Source organism: Mchenga conophoros, linkage group LG22 (genome assembly GCF_057382185.1).
Source record: "Mchenga conophoros isolate Kocher_MC1m ecotype Shallow Benthic linkage group LG22, M_conophoros_male_GT1.1, whole genome shotgun sequence".
Lineage (NCBI taxonomy): Eukaryota > Metazoa > Chordata > Actinopteri > Cichliformes > Cichlidae > Mchenga > Mchenga conophoros.
This window is the reverse complement of record NC_140546.1, coordinates 31,644,513-31,662,924: the sequence shown is the minus strand read 5'-3', so window position 1 is coordinate 31,662,924 and position 18,412 is coordinate 31,644,513. Positions and strand designations below refer to the sequence as shown.

At 43.9% G+C, this 18,412-nt stretch overlaps 1 protein-coding gene and 1 long non-coding RNA gene across 2 annotated transcripts in view; both read right to left on the bottom strand.

The window, feature by feature from the left end:
* Window positions 1–12,332, bottom strand: part of hpca (hippocalcin) — a 55,324-nt gene extending 42,992 nt beyond the window's left edge. The window contains exon 1 of the mRNA XM_085262019.1: window positions 11,958–12,332. The gene's annotated coding sequence lies outside the window, so the exon portion shown is untranslated. The remainder of the gene's footprint in view (window positions 1–11,957) is intronic.
* Window positions 12,333–18,135: 5,803 nt separating this feature from the next.
* Window positions 18,136–18,412, bottom strand: LOC146549738 (uncharacterized). Its single transcript, XR_014890400.1, has 2 exons — window positions 18,335–18,412; window positions 18,136–18,242 (listed from the first exon to the last, which is right to left on the bottom strand). It is a non-coding gene; the product is annotated as an uncharacterized LOC146549738 (long non-coding RNA).

Below are 18,412 nucleotides of genomic sequence, written 5' to 3'. Positions count from 1 at the left end.
TCAAACCAGAAAAAAACCTTCTATTGGCTATTAGAAAGTCTACAGGTTTAATGCTCTTCAACACTACCTTTGCTTTTCAGATCCTAAAGCTACAGCTAGTCTATTTAAGTGGGACTACCCCCTTGCCCTTTAATTAAGTAGGTTATTTTGGTTTATTCTTTAGTATGTCAAGGCAAAAAAATAAATACATCACCAAACCATCTGAGGAGCAGTTTGCAAGGGCGCATAGTTTTCTTCTTAACTGCATCATGAGTAGTTTAGTTTAATGTATAAACCATTGCATCGTGAAACTGTTTCATGTTCCAAAGTTGAGCTATTGAGGCACTTAGGGTGAACAGATTAACTTATCTCGTATTCATAGGTAACATGGTAGCATAAAAATGCTTTTGGGTGGTCTTTTGCTGTGGTGACACCACAGCAGCTAGCTCTCCATCTTTGATTTGGCAGTTTTACACCAGCGGTTGGATCTGTAGCATTATTAAGACTAAAGGTAGTCCCAGAGCCTTAACGTCAGTAAAATAAATCAAATGTAATTTCGAATAAGTCAAGTAGTTAAAATTAAAATACATGGATCAATTTTACAGAGATGTGAAGTTAGCAGCTTTGAATATGAATTCAGAGGCAGGGACATAAAACACTGATGTAACATGTGACATCAGTTAAGTGATGCAGCAGAAGCACCACAGCTGAAAGCAACGGCATTAAATCCACAACTAAGTTTAGGATTGAGTATGTTTAGGTAGCATTCATATTAAATTAAGTAAGGTTATCCTATTATGGGGAAATCTTTCTATATGTGCATTTAACCAAACCAAGTATTAAGAGCAGTGGGCAGCTGTGTGCAGCACTCAGGGACCAACTCCAGCTCTAAGCCAACCCCAGAGTCAAGGGTAATTTGAAGGAGAATTAGCCGATCATGTTTCTCATGGTGGAAGAAACAAAGGAAGATATTACAGTTAGCATTATTTTTATGCGGCATTCATTCAGAAACTAGCGAGTTTAGGGAGTGGTTTATTATTTACAGAATGATTATGGGGTAAATTTCACAGTATAAGTGTTATGCTATAAGATAATGCTATAATCTTTTAGTCAGAAAAAGCATTTTGCCACTGTGCTGCAAAGATTCAGCAATTATCATCATGAAGTCACAGAATGATGTTTGACTCCATGAGAATAGCTACAAATTAGAAAAGGAAATCAATGACTGAAAAGAATAATGTTTGTAATGTAAACCATTTTGCATGGCACCAGTTCAGCCCTGGCCCAAATCAATAGGTATTTTAGGATCAGAGGAATCTTTTCAGAGATCTTATGACCTTTAATGAAAGTATTCCTTTTTGTGTATTGACACTGAAGGAATAATAAACTATCAAAGATCTTGGAACCCCATCTGTGGATTTTTTTCTTGCCTTTTATTTCAAGACAGATACTCTCCAGCTCTGTGGAGGACCGTTTGAGTGATGTAACTGTAGACTGATTTGTCTGGATGTAAGAATGCCTTTAATACTGTGACACAGAGAACTGCCAGATAAGAAAAAAAATATATAACAGTGGCATTATAGTGGGATTTGGACCTTAGCTACCTGAGAAATATTTTTTTTCAATTTGTTAAAGCTTCATTAGCATTTCCTCTGACTGGGTATTCACATAAAGTGAAACAATGTGCTGAATCTGAAATTAGATAATAAAGTAAGTAAAAACAGCTGAGGTGGATCTGAATTCCTGTGTTTTACTAGATGCTATCCCTCACCACAGTGAGCCAAAAGATTAATCAGTACAGATGGGAAAGTTGGGAAAAAATACAAAATTATATCCTGGCAATTACTCGACTAGATCTCCCACCACCCTGCTAACTGCTAACAGGCTAACTTTACGCAGTTACACTCTCTCACGTTTCATTTTAAGTTCTTTCTAATTAGTCTTTGGTTTTCCAAGCTTCTCCTGCTCGTTCAGTAGCTTCTAACGTCACCACGCCACACCTGCCACACCTGCCACACCTGGAACTTAGTAACATGTTTTCCTTCTTGTTTGTTTAATGGGGGCTGGTAAACACTTTTCAGGAGCACTACCACCACCTTCTGACAGTTCCTTTTGCAGGCTACTACCATCGACACCATTCTAGCTGTTGCTATGCCAACTAATATGTCACACTAGCCCTCCTATTGGTGGTAGGAAGGCAAACAGAAAAGGAAAGCCCCTTAAGGTATGTAGTACTCAGGGGAGCGTTGCAGTAGGTAGTTACTCGCAGGGAGTCCACAGACCTGTATGATCCCTTCCTCATACGATGCCATTGATTAGTGGTAATTCAAACCAACAGCTCTGAAGCAGCAGCAGCATCAATACGTGCTCATTAGTGTGATCAGTCAGTATGCAAAAAGTCATATTCCCAGCTGCAAAGGAGACAAAAGAAAAAGAGTCTCCAGAAACATACAAGTGACTGTGTCAAATGAGGGAACAGGGGGGAAAAAAGCTGTTCACATTATAAGAGCACCATGCCACGGCCTGAAAGACAGGAAGCGCATTTACAGTAACCGAGCAGACTCCACAGAATAATGCTGCTCTTTTGCTCACAGTTCGACAGAAGGAGGTTGCTGTGTGATTGCACCAGCAGCCGGAGAAATGAGTCTGCAGTTGTTACGGCTGCTTGTAAATGCATACAAACCGGCCGATCCCAGATCGATTTTCTTATTTCTGATTGGCTCTCTGTTACTGTCGCGGGAGCCCTGCAAGAAGGCTACTGGTGGAGAGCGACGCTTAACTGACTGTTCCAAGGCACGGGCTGAATTTGTCACCGGGAACATTTTATCTCCATGTTCAATACAATTAGAGTGACATATATAATAATAAATAAATAAGAAAACACAGACGCGACAACAACCACCACTTTGTTTATGTTTATGAGACTGAGGTGGAGACACAGCTGGTGGTTATTCTTCCATAAAATTCCTTGCATTATGTTCAGGTGGAAGGGAGGCATCTAAATTGAGAGAGAAGGCCCGGAGGAGCGAAGAGTCAGGGGAGCGCCCTGAGAACAGAAGATATTTTTGTTTTCTCTCCTACTGTACAGCTTCTTGGAGTGAAGGGACTAATTAAACTACTTTTCGCTTCTTAGGGAGCCTTTTGGAATCGACAAAGAGACAGACAGAGAGGTACTTTTGTGGATGGACAGGAAGAGATTTGATTGAACGGAAGAGATGAAGAGAGAAATCGCTCTAAAGACACTAAAGTGAAATATTTTTGTGGTCTGGGAGAGACATGGAAGATAAAGCTGCACTGAGATATGATCTGAAGCGCGTGTGCATGTTTGTGTGTTCCCCACCACGCCTTATCAGTTGAGAGCTTGTGGCCCTTTTATGCTAAAGAACCTGCTCTCACACATTTTTTTCCTCCCCTGGCTTCATTAGCCAAACTGCACACCGAGCTCAGGGAGTAATTGGCTGCCCTTTCAGCCTCCTAATGGCAAGAGGAGAGGCAAGGAGAGATCAAGAGGCAAACAAGCAGAATTACAGTCATTTCATAAATAAAACCTCCACTCAGAGTCTTCTTGCTTTCCTGTGATCTGTTTTATTGTTTTTCACTAGCTACTTTATTGTTTTAACTCCCTGCTCTTTCCTTCTTCACTTATTTTCGGTCCTTTTATTAGAGGACAAAAAGAAGCGTCACAAAACACTTCTGTCAAATCCAGAACTCAGATTGTTTCCTTTTGATTTCAGACAGAGATTTGAGACAGAGTAGCTAGATCTTACAATAAGGAGCCTGAACAATAGTCTTGATTAAGCTTCATGTCTCATTCGCTTGATTCAAAAGATGCTCATAAAATGCAAAGCACTACTGTGCTAATTTACCCAGGACCGATGCTCTAATAAGCCCACAGAGTAAATGGAGGTTCACCTCGGACTGATAGGTAAAATCTTTGGATTTTAGCATTTTGCTTTAAACCATCCACCTCCAGCAGAGCAGCTGCTCTCTCGGCCTTATCGCAGTCATTATCAGACTGGATGTCTGACAGTCAGAAGACGCCCCTCCCAACTAGGATCAGAGCAGATTATGTGGCCGGCGGCGCACATGGGATGCATGGACATTGCGTTAACCCTTGTGGGTTACATCCCACTCCCGAACAGATCACGTGAAAACACATCCACACACAGAGATGACCATGAAAACATCTCTGTCTGAGTTGCTGATTCCCACTCATCCCATAATGATCATGTAAGCATTCACGACCCTCAAGCTATGTGTGAAGTTTGACGTAGTTTTGTGTCTTTTTAAGGAGCACTCCACTCGTTTTACACATGTGTGAAGTGTAATCAAAAAATGCTACTGAGTCTAAAAAAGCAGTTATAGTTGAATACCTTCTGTAGGTTTGTAACCCTGGAATGTCACACTGATGTCACCAGAGCACCTTTAGAACAGGATTCATTGAATTTTTCTTGTGTTATTTGAAGGAGAGTTGGGCTTGGTGAAAGTGGACATTAGTCTCTTGCCCTGTGGGAAATGTAGGATCTAATCTTTTTTGCAGCTCGTCGTACCTGTCACACCAAACTCTGCCTTTGCGGCATGATTTTAACGGTTCTTTTTATGAACTAGCTTCGATTCTTCCAGATTATGCTGAACTTAAATAACTGTTGGTTTTTTCTTTTAAGTCGGCTTCAAACATTTACATCTATTTCTATCTTGATGGATGACTTCTAACTAATCTAATATTTCTAAGCTTGTTTTTAGGAAGCTGTGTCATCTGTGCTCTTTCAACTTCAGAAACAAGTAAGTGTGACAGAAACAGGATCTATGTCCATCTGAGCTAACATAAGCTTAACAATATTATGCCTCATGTTGGAAATCAGGCCATGTTAAAACCCCGGTCAGACAGGCTCACAGACCAGTCAGTGATGATATGGCAACCACAAGTTGCAAGGGAAAAATGCATATTCCAAAACCAGTTGGAAAGTTTGTGGAAGCTGCTGTAAAATCAATTGTTAAAGCCCATTGTACACAGGCATAAAGAGGGGCTGCTGGCAAACACTAGTGTGAAACTGGTCGCAAAAAGGAATACGGTGCAGCACCAAAAATCTCCTTGTTATTAGTCTGGGCACCAACCATTGGTGGCAACAGCAATCTGCTAGCGACCAAAGCAACCACACAGAGGATTTTGGTGCAGCCTCTTCTTTGCAATCAGTTGGCAACAGCGACCACCCTCCACCAACCACTCACCAACTGGGTGGTGAGTGTAAAATGATTTGCTGTGCCACCTTGTGATTCAAAGTGGTATTACATGAGAGTACAGCTTGGAATCATTTCAACTTCAGTTGATATCTCTGAAGCGAAATGTATACACATTTACTATTTATAGTTTACGCTATAAAAAAGTTGATTCTGTTCATCTGATGAACAGAATCAACTTTTGAGGATTTACTTACCTGGATGATTGAGCATGCATGAAGAAATTACTATCAAACTATTTCTGTTAGTTAGCATTATTACTATCAGCACAGTCAGTTGCTACAGTTTTGAGGTTCCATCTAAATAAATTAAGATTTTTGTCTTTTTAACACTTTAAGCAGTGTGGTCCCACGAATACCACATTTTCTACTGTGGTACAGAAGGTAGAGCAAATCGGGAGGTCGGTAGCTCGACTCCGTGCTGCTTCATTCTGCATGTTGACGTATCCTCAGACAAGATACTGAACCCCAAGTTTCCCCCAGTACATCCATGAGAGTGTGTGCCCGAATGTTAGACAAGGCATTTAGGCATAGAAAAGAAACTGTCATCAATGTTTGTAACTGGGTAAATGATGCTTGTAATAGAAAATACTTAAAGTGTTCACAATGAGTAAGTAGTAAATCACTTTCTATTACAAGTCCATTTACCAAAATTTGAAACATGCAAATCATGGAGAAACCCTGCCAACACGTTGAGTCATTAACTTACATGAGGCATGGCTCTATCGAAGCAATAAAGGTTTATAGTATTATTGATACAAAATTGTTACGAAACAAAAATGACAGCAATCGCGTACCAACGTTACGAAGATGATCCAACTTATTGGGGCATTAATAATGTCTTGTTTTTGTTAGTTATGTGGTTTAGGTACAGTAGGTGATCATGTTGCTTTCGCAGAATGAATTGAGTCAATGTGTCACCGAATCAACAAAATCCTGTTCAAATTTTATTTAGAAAAATCACAGTTTGACTATAAAGGTTATTTAAGTTGCTTATAAGAGAAATTCAAAGGGCCATGAATCATTTAAATGAAGAAAGTCTTGTGTACATTAGTACCTAACAGCATCATTAAAATCCAGTTATTATGGTTCATGGGAAAGTGACTGCTCACATTTTGCTAATTAAATGTAATATCACTCTTGTAAAAGATAAACTGAACGATTTCCATTTCCACCCATTACTGTGTTATGCTACAGACCACAGATCCATTTTACACTCATTTGAAGTCTCTCTTCTCTTTTCGCATAATGACTGTTTTGTTTTGTATTGGGTTTTTTTTCCCGGAAAGGCCTTGGAGTTCTCCTCAGAGAAAAATAAATAAAAATCCTCTGACCTTTCGAATCTATCAGGTTACTGGAAGATGTACAAACAGCACACTTTTGCAGGGGCGGGGTAGTTAACCCAACTTTAAGCCTGGAGCTGTTTTGGACATGTACGTTTCCCCGGCCTCAGTCACATGATAAATGGACTGGTTCTTACATAGCACTTTCCTACTTGAGCACTCAAAGCATTTTAAACAGCACGCCTCAATCACCCTTATTAATACAAGCACTTTGTTTTTACACACATTCACACTCCAAGGATTGCATCGGAAATGCAACATAAAGTTCAGTATCCTACCCGAGTATACTTTGGATGTATCGAACCATGCAGATGACCTGCTCTACCTCCTGAGCTGTCGCCGCCACAGATTCACAGGATTTCCTTGTGTCTCTTCAAGAAAGATCTCCAAGATGCTGAGTCTGAATGTCCCTGCTGACCTGCCTTCACATGTAACCTTAATTGAAAGTGACTTTGAGGCTGCATCTATCTTGTCAAGAATTTCTGGCGGCATTATGTGAGAGCAGGGTCACATAAATGAGCAAGGCTACATTGTTTCCCATAATGTGAGAGCCTGCAGTGTAGAACATAGAAAGGGATGCATTATTCACACAGAAGCAATGCGTGAAAAAACCACCAAAGACAGTAAGAGATACTAATGAGGCCATTTCCTCAACTCTGCAACTCACTTGCCTCATTGATATACACGTTGACTGCGACATCGATCTTTTGCAAGGTGCTTCAGGGTTAAAACCTCTTTTCATGTGTATATACAAGCACGAGTTAGAAGTGTGTGTGCAGGCGGGGGTGCTTATGAGTCCAAGTGACTGAGAGAGTAGTGCTCCAGCGCACATTTATCTTCTTATGTAACAACTAGACAAGCAGATGCAGGCTAAATGCTGCCTCTACCCACCAAAAACATGAGCAGCACAATTCTGCTCACTTCAGACAGAATTCAGCAGGTTCCCTTACAACACAAGCCCCAAACACGGATCAATTTGTTGGGGCCGTGCCTCCACATTCCCATTAACCTGGGGTCGGGCTGAAAATGGCCATGTTAAAATGGTCTCTCTCATCATTCTCTTCGTCATTAGCTGCCCTAAATGACAGCTAGAGAATGACCACAAAGGCTTTCACCCCCACTCCCCCACCATGAGCTGCCAATCATGCGGCTCCTTTGAGTATTCCTGACTGCCTGCACAGATTTCGCTTGTCTGCGCCCTGTGCCAAGCCTGATGGTAAATCTGAAAGGATTATACAGAAGGCGAGCAATAGCTGTGTGGCATTTAGGAAAGAAAAGACAGAGACAATGTGTCGTGCTATCAGCGAAGCTGGTGTGCTATCTCCAGGAAAAAGCAGAGCAGAGGTCCTAAACAGGGGTGCACCTAAAGCAGGGAGTCTGGGGTGTCACAGCCCCATCCTTGGGGGGGGGGGTTGCCCTTTCAAAAATGATATGTTATGTTAAAAGTACCATAAGTCCAAATTATGTTGGAAAAAAAAGGTTCCACTGTCTTCCTTTAATGCATCACTGTAAATAATATTATTTAATGTTAACTAATGTAACATTTGGGGTTAGTCACGATTTTCTAATACTCAAACAGTCATTAAGATGACTGTCCTTTGTCTTGTCAACATATCTTCCTTGATTTTACTGCTGGGTGGTTGAATGCAGTGTACTACTAATGCCAAACAAGTGTGGTAATGTAATATGCAGTTTAGGGCGATCGTGGCTCAAGAGTTGGGAGTTCGTCTTGTAATCGGAAGGTTGCCGGTTTGAGCCCCGGCTTGGACAGTCTTGGTCGTTGTGTCCTTGGGCAAGACACTTCACCCGTTACCTATTGGTGGTGGTCAGAGGGCCCGGTGGCGTCAGTGTCCGGCAGCCTCGCCTCTGTCAGTGCGCCCCAGGGCAGCTGTGGCTACAATGTAACTTGCCATCACCAGTGTGTGAATGGGTGGATGACTGAATGTGTAAAGCGCTTTGGGGTCCTTAGTAAAGCTATACAAATACAGACCATTTACCATTAAAGCTAAACAAAACAACAAAAATTATAAAAATGACCCACTAACTACCAGCTATTCCACTGGCAAAGTGTCTGTCACAGTCATAGTTGGTGCTGCTGTACAAACAGGTAATAACAAACACAATCAGAGACAACGACAGCCAGCAAAACATATTTTTCGGAACGCGTTCAGAACTTAGAGGAAGTCCAGTTTATCGTTATGTTGCACCATTAAGCTAGCACATTACACATCAGCCAGAACAGTCATTCCTGAGTTGTTTAGAGCAGCGGTCCCCAACCCCCGGGCCACAGACCAGTACTGGTCCGTAAGTTGTTGAGAGTTGAGGCTCACGTGTGAAAGTCATGGTTTTCAGGATTTTTATCAGTTTTTAGCGTTATTTTTTTAAAATCATTTTTATCATTAACTCAGTTTCCCTGGGTCTCTTCCCGTGTGTTATGAATAAATCTTCTTTTTTTGGTTCTGGTACTGGTTTTATTTTGTTGTATTTATACAGACACCTTAAAGGCCGGTCTGTGAAAATATTGTTGGACATAAACCAGTGCATGGAACAAAAAACGTTGGGGACCACTGGCTTAGAGCGTGAGTGGAAGAACAGTTCCCAGTGAATATTGAATATATATTTTACTTGACATGCCCATCTCTAACAATGATGTGTTCTTTATTGCTAATTCGAGATGCAAACCATTACAATATTCCCTCAACATGTGCCTCACACTGGTTTGATTCACTCCTTCACATTGCAAAAGTGTGCTTAAATCAAAATGACTTTCTTCTTTAATTCTACCAACATATTTACTGCTTTTTGTTAGCCCCTGAGTTGGATGTTGTGCTTTAATGTCCCTGGCATATCGTTACAGGGCATACAGTGGGGCAAAAAAGTATTTAGTCAGCCACCGATTGCGCAAGTTCCCCCACTTAAAATGATGACAGAGGTCAGTAATTTGCACCAGAGATACACTTCAACTGTGAGAGACAGAATGTGAAAAAAAAAATCCATGAATTCACATGGTAGGATTTGTAAAGAATTTATTCGTAAATTAGGGTGGAAAATAAGTATTTGGTCACCTCAAACATGGAAAATCTCTGGCTCTCACAGACCTGTAACGTCTTCTGTAAGAAGCTTTTCTGTCCCCCACTCGTTACCTGTATGAATGGCACCTGTTTGAACTCATCATCTGTATAAAAGACACCTGTCCACAGCCTCAAACAGTCAGACTCCAAACTCCGCCATGGCCAAGACCAAAGAGCTTTCGAAGGACACCAGGAAAAGTATTGTAGACCTGCACCAGACTGGGAAGAGTGAATCTACAATAGGCAAGCAGCTTGGTGTGAAAAAATCAACTGTGGGAGCAATCATCAGAAAATGGAAGACATACAAGACCACTGATAATCTCCCTCGATCTGGGGCTCCACGCAAGATCTCATCCCGTGGGGTCAAAATGATCATGAGAACGGTGAGCAAAGATCCCAGAACCACACGGGGGGACCTGGTGAATGACCTGCAGAGAGCTGGGACCAAAGTAACAAAGGTCACCATCAGTAACACACTACAATGGCAGGGAATCAAATCCCGCAGTGCCAGACGTGTTCCGCTGCTGAAGCCAGTGCATGTCCAGGCCCGTCTGAAGTTTGCCAGAGAGCACATGGATGATACAGCAGAGGATTGGGAGAATGTCATGTGGTCAGATGAAACCAAAGTAGAACTTTTTGGTATAAACTCAACTCGTCGTGTTTGGAGGACGCAGAATACTGAGTTGCATCCCAAGAACACCATACCTACTGTGAAGCATGGGGGTGGAAACATCATGCTATGGGGCTGTTTTTCTGCCAAGGGGACAGGACGACTGATCCGTGTTAAGGACAGAATGAATGGGGCCATGTATCGTGAGATTTTGAGCCAAAACCTCCTTCCATCAGTGAGAACTTTGAAGATGAAACGAGGCTGGGTCTTCCAACATGACAATGATCAAAACACACCGCCCGGGCAACAAAGGAGTGGCTCCGTAAGAAGCATTTGAAAGTCCTGGAGTGGCCTAGCCAGTCTCCAGACCTCAACCCCATAGAAAATCTGTGGCGGGAGTTGAAAGTCCGTGTTGCTCGGCGACAGCCCCAAAACATCACTGCTCTCGAGAAGATCTGCATGGAGGAATGGGCCAAAATACCAGCTACTGTGTGTGCAAACCTGGTAAAGACCTATAGTAAACGTTTGACCTCTGTTATTGCCAACAAAGGTTATGTTACAAAGTATTGAGTTGTATTTTTGTTATTGACTAAATACTTATTTTCCACCCTGATTTACGAATAAATTATTTACAAATCCTACCATGTGGATTCATGGATTTTTTTTTCACATTCTGTCTCTCACAGTTGAAGTGTACCTCTGGTGCAAATTACTGACCTCTGTCATCATTTTAGGTGGGGGAACTTGCACAATCGGTGGCTGACTAAATACTTTTTTGCCCCACTGTACATGCTTCATAATACATATTTATGCAGGCAGGTCTCTTCACAATGACAACTTGCCAACTTGTCAATTTTCTAGTAGTTTATATTTATATTTGATAAAGTTTGTGTTTCCCACTCATTGTTTCTTGGTTCCCTCTTGTGCACACCCCACCCAGTTCTCAGTCCAGTATTGATATGTAATAATCACAGTGGATGCCCAGGAAAAGTGTTAACAACCGTGAACAGTGAACTAACCTCACTCACAGAGAAAAAAAGACATCACAACCTGAAATGTTGGGCTAGTCTTTGTTGGTACTATCTTATTTGATAAGCAGGCATACACAGCTGGTACAAAAGAAACAAAGATGTTAGTTTAAAATTTCTATAAACTCCACATTAGGCAAAAATGCATCATGCAATTAAAGAGCGTGATTAACGTAGGCTCCTCTGAACGGAAATGCTTTGCACTCAGTGGTTAACTATCAGGCTAGAAATAAGCCAGCAGGCAAAGATGTTGCCTCTTCTTCCGGAGGCTTCAGTGCAGCCCAAACCTGAGACCTGAGAGCAGGGAGGGAAGTTCCAGAGAAGTGCCACGCGCCTCCATCCTTTTGCCCCGCGTGAAGATCATTCATAAAAATGGCAGACCTACACTGCTTTCATCCTATTGGCTGTACAAAAACAGCCTTGTTTTTTTCTCCTCCTTTTATTTTAAAGAAATGTCCGGAGAACGACACAAACAGTCAAAAACACACACATACTACAGGCGGGAATATCTTCAGCTCGACTGGTCTGTTCACGCGGTTTATCAGCACCGCGCAGCCGGAAGACGAACAGTTTCCGCGAGTAAACAAAAGCGTCTGCGCCGCTTTCCAGAAACTGAATATTAGCCCTAGAATACATTAGGCATAAAAGCAAGCTAAACTGAAGCAATAACGTCGACCCGCTCCTCTTACCCGAATAGGCGAGGCAGTGTCGGTGCCGGTGAGGAGGGTATCCCTGCTGCAGGACAGAGAGAGATGCTCGTCTCGGCTCGCTCTTGTGCGACTTTCTCCGGAGCTCCTGGCTGAACAGCGTCGCTGGACCGGTCGCGTGCTCTTACTGCCGCTTGTCAGTGCACGCTCACACACATCCACACACGCGCAGGCTGAGTGACTGACTTAGTGGCCCCTGGCTACAGCAGCCGAACCCTTCAAACCATGATACCGTACAGGCGACAGGCATCAGTGATGGTGCTGCTGCTGTGGTGGCAGCTTTCTCTCCTCCAGGAGCCTGGGCTGGACAGGACGGCAGGGGAGGGCAATGTGTTTAAGTGGTATGCGCCGGCGGAGTGGATTTAAACGGGGGGATGGTGTAGCTGGGATTACGTGGTAGGGGTTTAATTAGATAGCCCTGCGCCCATTGGCACCAACGCTGCGCACAACCCTCCCCTCTCTCTCTCTCTCTCTCTCTCTCTCCCCCTCTCCCCTCTCTCTCCCGTCTCTCGCTCTCTTTGTCTTTGGCAGTAAAATAGCTGGATGTGTGGATCTCATCACCGGCTGATGCCGCACCACGCTGTGTGCTTAATAATATTTCATGCACAACATTTTTATTCCAAGTGACTTGCGATGAGGACTGCACAGGGGTCAGGAGCGTTCAGCTGTTTGTACATTGGGGTGGCCTCATCTCTCAGGGGAAAAAAATGCATATGGAGAGGAGTGATTGTGTAAGTGTTGTTTCTGCATTTTCAGAATAATGTTGGTCCAAAATCATCATTGCAACTGACCAATCACGATGTTGTGGTGTTATGGCTTTGCAATGTGGGGTGAAAAATACAAAAATGTATTTCTTTATAAATACCACTGTTCTGTGGGGTGGGGGGATAAGCGTTTCAATTGTCCTTTATTAATTTATACAGTATAATGAATATGGCCTCAAGTTAGCTTTGCTGTTATTCAATTCCCACATAGCAAAATTGGTATGGCCTGGATCTGGCCCACACAACGTGCATACACATGGCCCACATACCACAAAGAATGACGGCCCTTTGGTGGCCCAGATCTGGTTTACCAGAGGTGGCCAACACATGGGCCAGCAAAAGGCCAGTTGCAGACAAACTGCTGGTCCTGTGCTGGCTCAGATAAGTTTTAGCTCTGGCCCCAGATGTTAGCCTAATGTGTACCTTAATCAAGCCATGTAATAACAACATGTGCTGGAACATAATAGCGCAAAAGTGACATGAGGAAACTCTGTTCAGACAGTGAGTGGACTGATTCTTATATAGCGCTTTTCTACGCTCCCGGATTACTCAAAGTGCTCTATACAACACACCACATTCACCCAATCACACACTTTCTCTAAACTGAGTGCTTACTACTACCCACTAACCTTCCGATCAGTAGGTGACCTGCTCTACCTCCCGAGTTACAGCCACCCAGTGGTAAACATGAGTAAACCCTCACTAGGTTTTGGATAAAGTGTACACTCACAAACCTTTCAAACCTGCATTTAAAACATTGGCTACCATAGCAGTATAGTATTGCAACATGCCATTTGGGTCTTCTAAATAAAACAGGAAAAGGAACATAAATAGTGTCATCATTGCCAGACCTGGCCCACATCTGGTTGACAGACACCCTGCCATGACACCAGTCAGTCAGAAGTGGCAGCTGATGCCGGATCTGGGTCAGTCCTGTTTGCTATGTGGGTTTAAGTAATTCATGTTGGTTTGCTGGTGTTAGTTTTTAAAGGCATTAGCTAACTATTATGATGATGTAGGAACAACACTAATACAGTAAATTTCAGATCATACAAGAAGAGGTGACTATCTCATAATAATATGGCAGCTGTAATGAAAACACAAGATTTGACCGTAAATTGATAAAGTTAACAAAACCTAGTTTTTACTATGATAAACATTTTTATTATTTCAAATAATAGAATTAGCTCTGGGACATATACTCCACTTGCACTCTGAGTTTAAAAAATGGCTTTAATTTCAGTCTGTGATGCAAAAGACGGTGTGAGATTGAACAGAATTGAATGACACAAAAATTGTGGATTTTATTTTAGTTTTCAAAAATACAGTATCATTAACAAGTGTCCAAGTGGATATAAAAAAAAATACTTACCATAGTTTTAATACCGGTAAACTGATTTTGCCCAAGTGCTAGTTCCTGCTGATCAATATTTACAACATGACACACTTCATTTAAAAGCTACAAATAGAAGTTAAAAGGTATACCACAACTGGAACTTCTGTGTGTGTAGAAGTAGCAACTGCTCCCAATAGAAGGCTGCTGCTACAAACTCTTGAGGACGGAAGAGAGGCCCAACAGTGTGTGTATACAGCATCAGTATACAGCAATTTCCCTAATAAGATGGAGCGGCCGAAGAGTGAACTGTCAAAAGTACTGAATATGACGTCACTTATTTATGTGTGAATGTTTAATAATTAAAGTCAGCCACATATCCACAAACACAACAAGCTGAAAGTCAGTGATATATGTATATGTGTGTATATGTGTACACACACACACACACACACATACATATACATATATAAAAAAAACAAAAAACACCCAGCACGCCCCTGCGGGCGGTTTATCCTTCAAGCTCGGGTCCTCTACCAGAGGCCTGGGAGCTTGAGGGTCCTGCGCAGTATCTTAGCTGTTCCCAGGACTGCGCTCTTCTGGACAGAGATCTCCGATGTTGTTCCCGGGATCTGCTGGAGCCACTCGCCTATCTTGGGAGTCACCGCACCTAGTGCTCCGATTACCACGGGGACCACCGTTACCTTCACCCTCCACATCCTCTCGAGCTCTTCTCTGAGCCCTTGGTATTTCTCCAGCTTCTCGTGTTCCTTCTTCCTGATATTGCTGTCATTCGGAACCGCTACATCGATCACTACGGCCGTCTTCTTCTGTTTGTCTACCACCACTATGTCCGGTTGGTTAGCCACCACCATTTTGTCCGTCTGTATCTGGAAGTCCCACAGGATCTTAGCTCGGTCATTCTCCACCACCCTTGGGGGCATCTCCCATTTTGACCTCGGGACTTCCAGGTTATACTCCGCACAGATGTTCCTGTACACTATGCCGGCCACTTGGTTATGGCGTTCCATGTATGCCTTGCCTGCTAGCATCTTGCACCCTGCTGTTATGTGCTGGATTGTCTCTGGGGCATCTTTACACAGCCTGCACCTGGGGTCTTGCCTGGTGTGATAGACCCCAGCCTCTATGGATCTTGTGCTCAGAGCTTGTTCTTGTGCTGCCATGATTAGTGCCTCTGTGCTGTCTTTCAGTCCAGCTTTGTCCAGCCACTGGTAGGATTTCTGGATATCAGCCACCTCCTCTATCTGCCGGTGGTACATACCGTGCAGGGGCCTGTCCTTCCATGATGGTTCCTCGTCTCCCTCCTCTTTCTTGGGTTTCTGCTGCCTGAGGTATTCACTGAGCACTCGGTCAGTTGGGGCCATCTTCCCAATGTATTCTTGGATGTTCGTTGTCTCATCCTGGACTGTGGTGCTGACACTCACCAGTCCCCGGCCCCCTTCCTTCCGCTTAGCGTACAGCCTCAGGGTGCTGGACTTGGGGTGAAACCCTCCATGCATGGTCAGGAGCTTTCTTGTCTTTATGTCAGTGGCTTCTATCTCCTCCTTTGGCCAGCTTATTACCCCAGCAGGGTACCTGATCACGGGCAGGGCGTACGTGTTGATGGCCCGGATCTTGTTCTTACCATTCAGCTGACTCCTCAGGACTTGCCTGACCCTCTGCAGGTACTTGGTGGTTGCAGCCTTTCTAGCGGCCTCTTCATGGTTCCCATTCGCCTGCGGGATCCCCAAGTACTTGTAACTGTCCTCTATGTCTGCAATGTTGCCTTCTGGTAGTTCAATCCCCTCAGTTCTGACTACCTTCCCTCTCTTTGTTATCATCCGACTACACTTCTCCAGTCCGAACGACATTCCAATGTCATTGCTGTATAGCAGTGAATCGATGTCTCGTTCACTCTTGGCATACAGCTTGATGTCATCCATGTACAGGAGGTGGCTGACAACTGCTCCGTTCCGTAGTCGGTATCCGTAGCCAGTCTTGTTAATGATCTCACTGAGGGGGTTCAGGCCTATGCAGAACAGCAGTGGGGACAGAGCATCTCCTTGGTAGATCCCGCACTTGATGGTAACTTGTGCTATGGGCTTGGAGTTGGCCTCTAGTGTTGTACGCCACATCCCCATTGAGTTCCTGATGAAGGCTCTTAGGGTCCCATTGATCTTGTACAATTCTAGGCATTCCAGTATCCAGCTGTGGGGCATTGAGTCATAGGCCTTCTTGTAATCAATCCAGGCAGTGCACAGGTTGGTCAGTCTGGTCTTGCAGTCTCGGCTGATTGTTCTGTCTACCAGTAGCTGGTGTTTTGCACCTCTGGTATTCTTGCCAATTCCTTTCTGTGTCCCGCTCATGTATTGACCCATGTGCCTGTTCATCTTAGCCGATATGATGCCTGACAGGAGCTTCCATGTAGTACTGAGGCAGGTTATTGGTCGGTAGTTGGAGGGGACCGGTCCCTTCTTGGGGTCCTTGGGGATCAGGACCGTCCGGCCTTCGGTTAGCCATTCCGGGTGTCTTTCGTTAACTAGTAGCTGGTTCATTTGTGCTGCCAGACGCTCGTGGAGTGCAGTCAGCTTCTTCAGCCAGTAGGCGTGAACCATGTCGGGCCCTGGTGCTGTCCAACTCTTCATACTGGAGACCCTTTCTTGGATATCTGCCACTGTGATGGTTACTGGACCCTGTTCAGGGAGGTCGCTGTGGTCTGCCCTCAGATCCTCTAGCCACTGAGCATTGCCGTTATGGGTTGCATCCTTCTCCCCCCTGACCTGGCGTCCTGACTCCTCCTTGCCGTAGCATTTGTGTTGTACCTCGTCAATCTCTAGCTGTGAGAGCAGTCCCTTCTTTCGAATGTTGGAACACTGAGCTACTAGTTGTTTCGCCGTCATTGTGGATGTTGGGTATCGAAGAATCCATAGGTCCCTCATCCTATTCATGTAGCCCCTTCCGCCGGGGTTACTTGCGTAGTAGCATTCCAACAACGCCCTGTTTTCGTCCCTTGCCCACCGATGCCTTCTTGTTCCAGTAGCCCACTTTTCGTCAGGGTGCCCTGGTTCCTCAACACCTGACGCGGACCTTGTTGATCCGGGCGACGTCCGAGCCGGCATGCCTTCATATTTATCTGTCTCGCTCATGTCTGCGGTAGGCTTGCTTAGCATAGGGGGTCTAGCCTTAGGACCCTTACTGGATACAGACGCCCCAGGCAGGAATCGAACTTGCGATCCTCTGTTCCAAAGGCGTGTAGTCTAACCACTACGCTATCCAGCTATATATATATATACACATATATATATATATATACATATATATATATATATATCATAATAATCTGACAATACTATAATATTGGCTATATTATATTTATATTACCACAGTGAGATGACTTTAGTCTCATGAACAACATTAACTAATTGTTATTTATTAACTAATCTTAAATGACTGTTCAGCACAGAAATGAAGCCCAACAATCATGTTTTACAGTCCCGTGGTCTCAGTCTCAGATACTCAACTAATCACAGTGATGTCATGACAAAAATGAGTGACCAACAAAACATTTTTCTCCTTCATTTCTGTCAAACAAAGCTGTATGTAACATGTCTCGCGATTATTATCATGGTTGCTAGGCAACCTGAACAGCGCGACGAAGCGTATACCATCCCATTTCACAAGCCTCTCACTTCCGCATTTCTCGTACTTATAGTACGCACCGTACATAGTACGCGTAGTGCGCGTACTTCAAGCGTGCAGACCCTGAATTGGGACACAGCCATAGTGCGGCCCAGAACAGTTGTCAATGGTCGTGTCCAAATTTATGGGCTGCATCCTCCTGAGGCCGCATTTGTAGACCGATTATGTCATAGCGACGCGCCGAAGGCTGTCCAAATTCGTAGACTGCTCCGAATGCAGCCGACAAATGCGTCGGGCTCAGAGAAGAGCTCGAGAGGATGTGGAGGGTGAAGGTGTTACGGGAGGTCTGTTAAGAGAGCCTCCGTGCAAAAAGAATAGGAATTCTAGTAGGGACCAGCAACAAACCACCACGCACACACTGCAATGGGTTACACAAAATTTATTTGTTCTTCCTCTAGGCAAACTACCGGCTGAAGACAACCCCGGCCAGGGATCCAAAGCCCAAAGACCACCGCGGTCCGAGTTCTTCGCCTAGTTACAAACAGGGGAGAGAGGGTCACTGCACGAACACGCAACCAACACGTATCAATCCTGCAGCTCCCTAAAACAGGTTTGCCACCCACCTTTTCAGGCTTTAACTTTGTTCGAGGCTGGGTCTCCACATTACCTCCCGGCAGTTAAACTTCCCCGAGCTGGTCCAG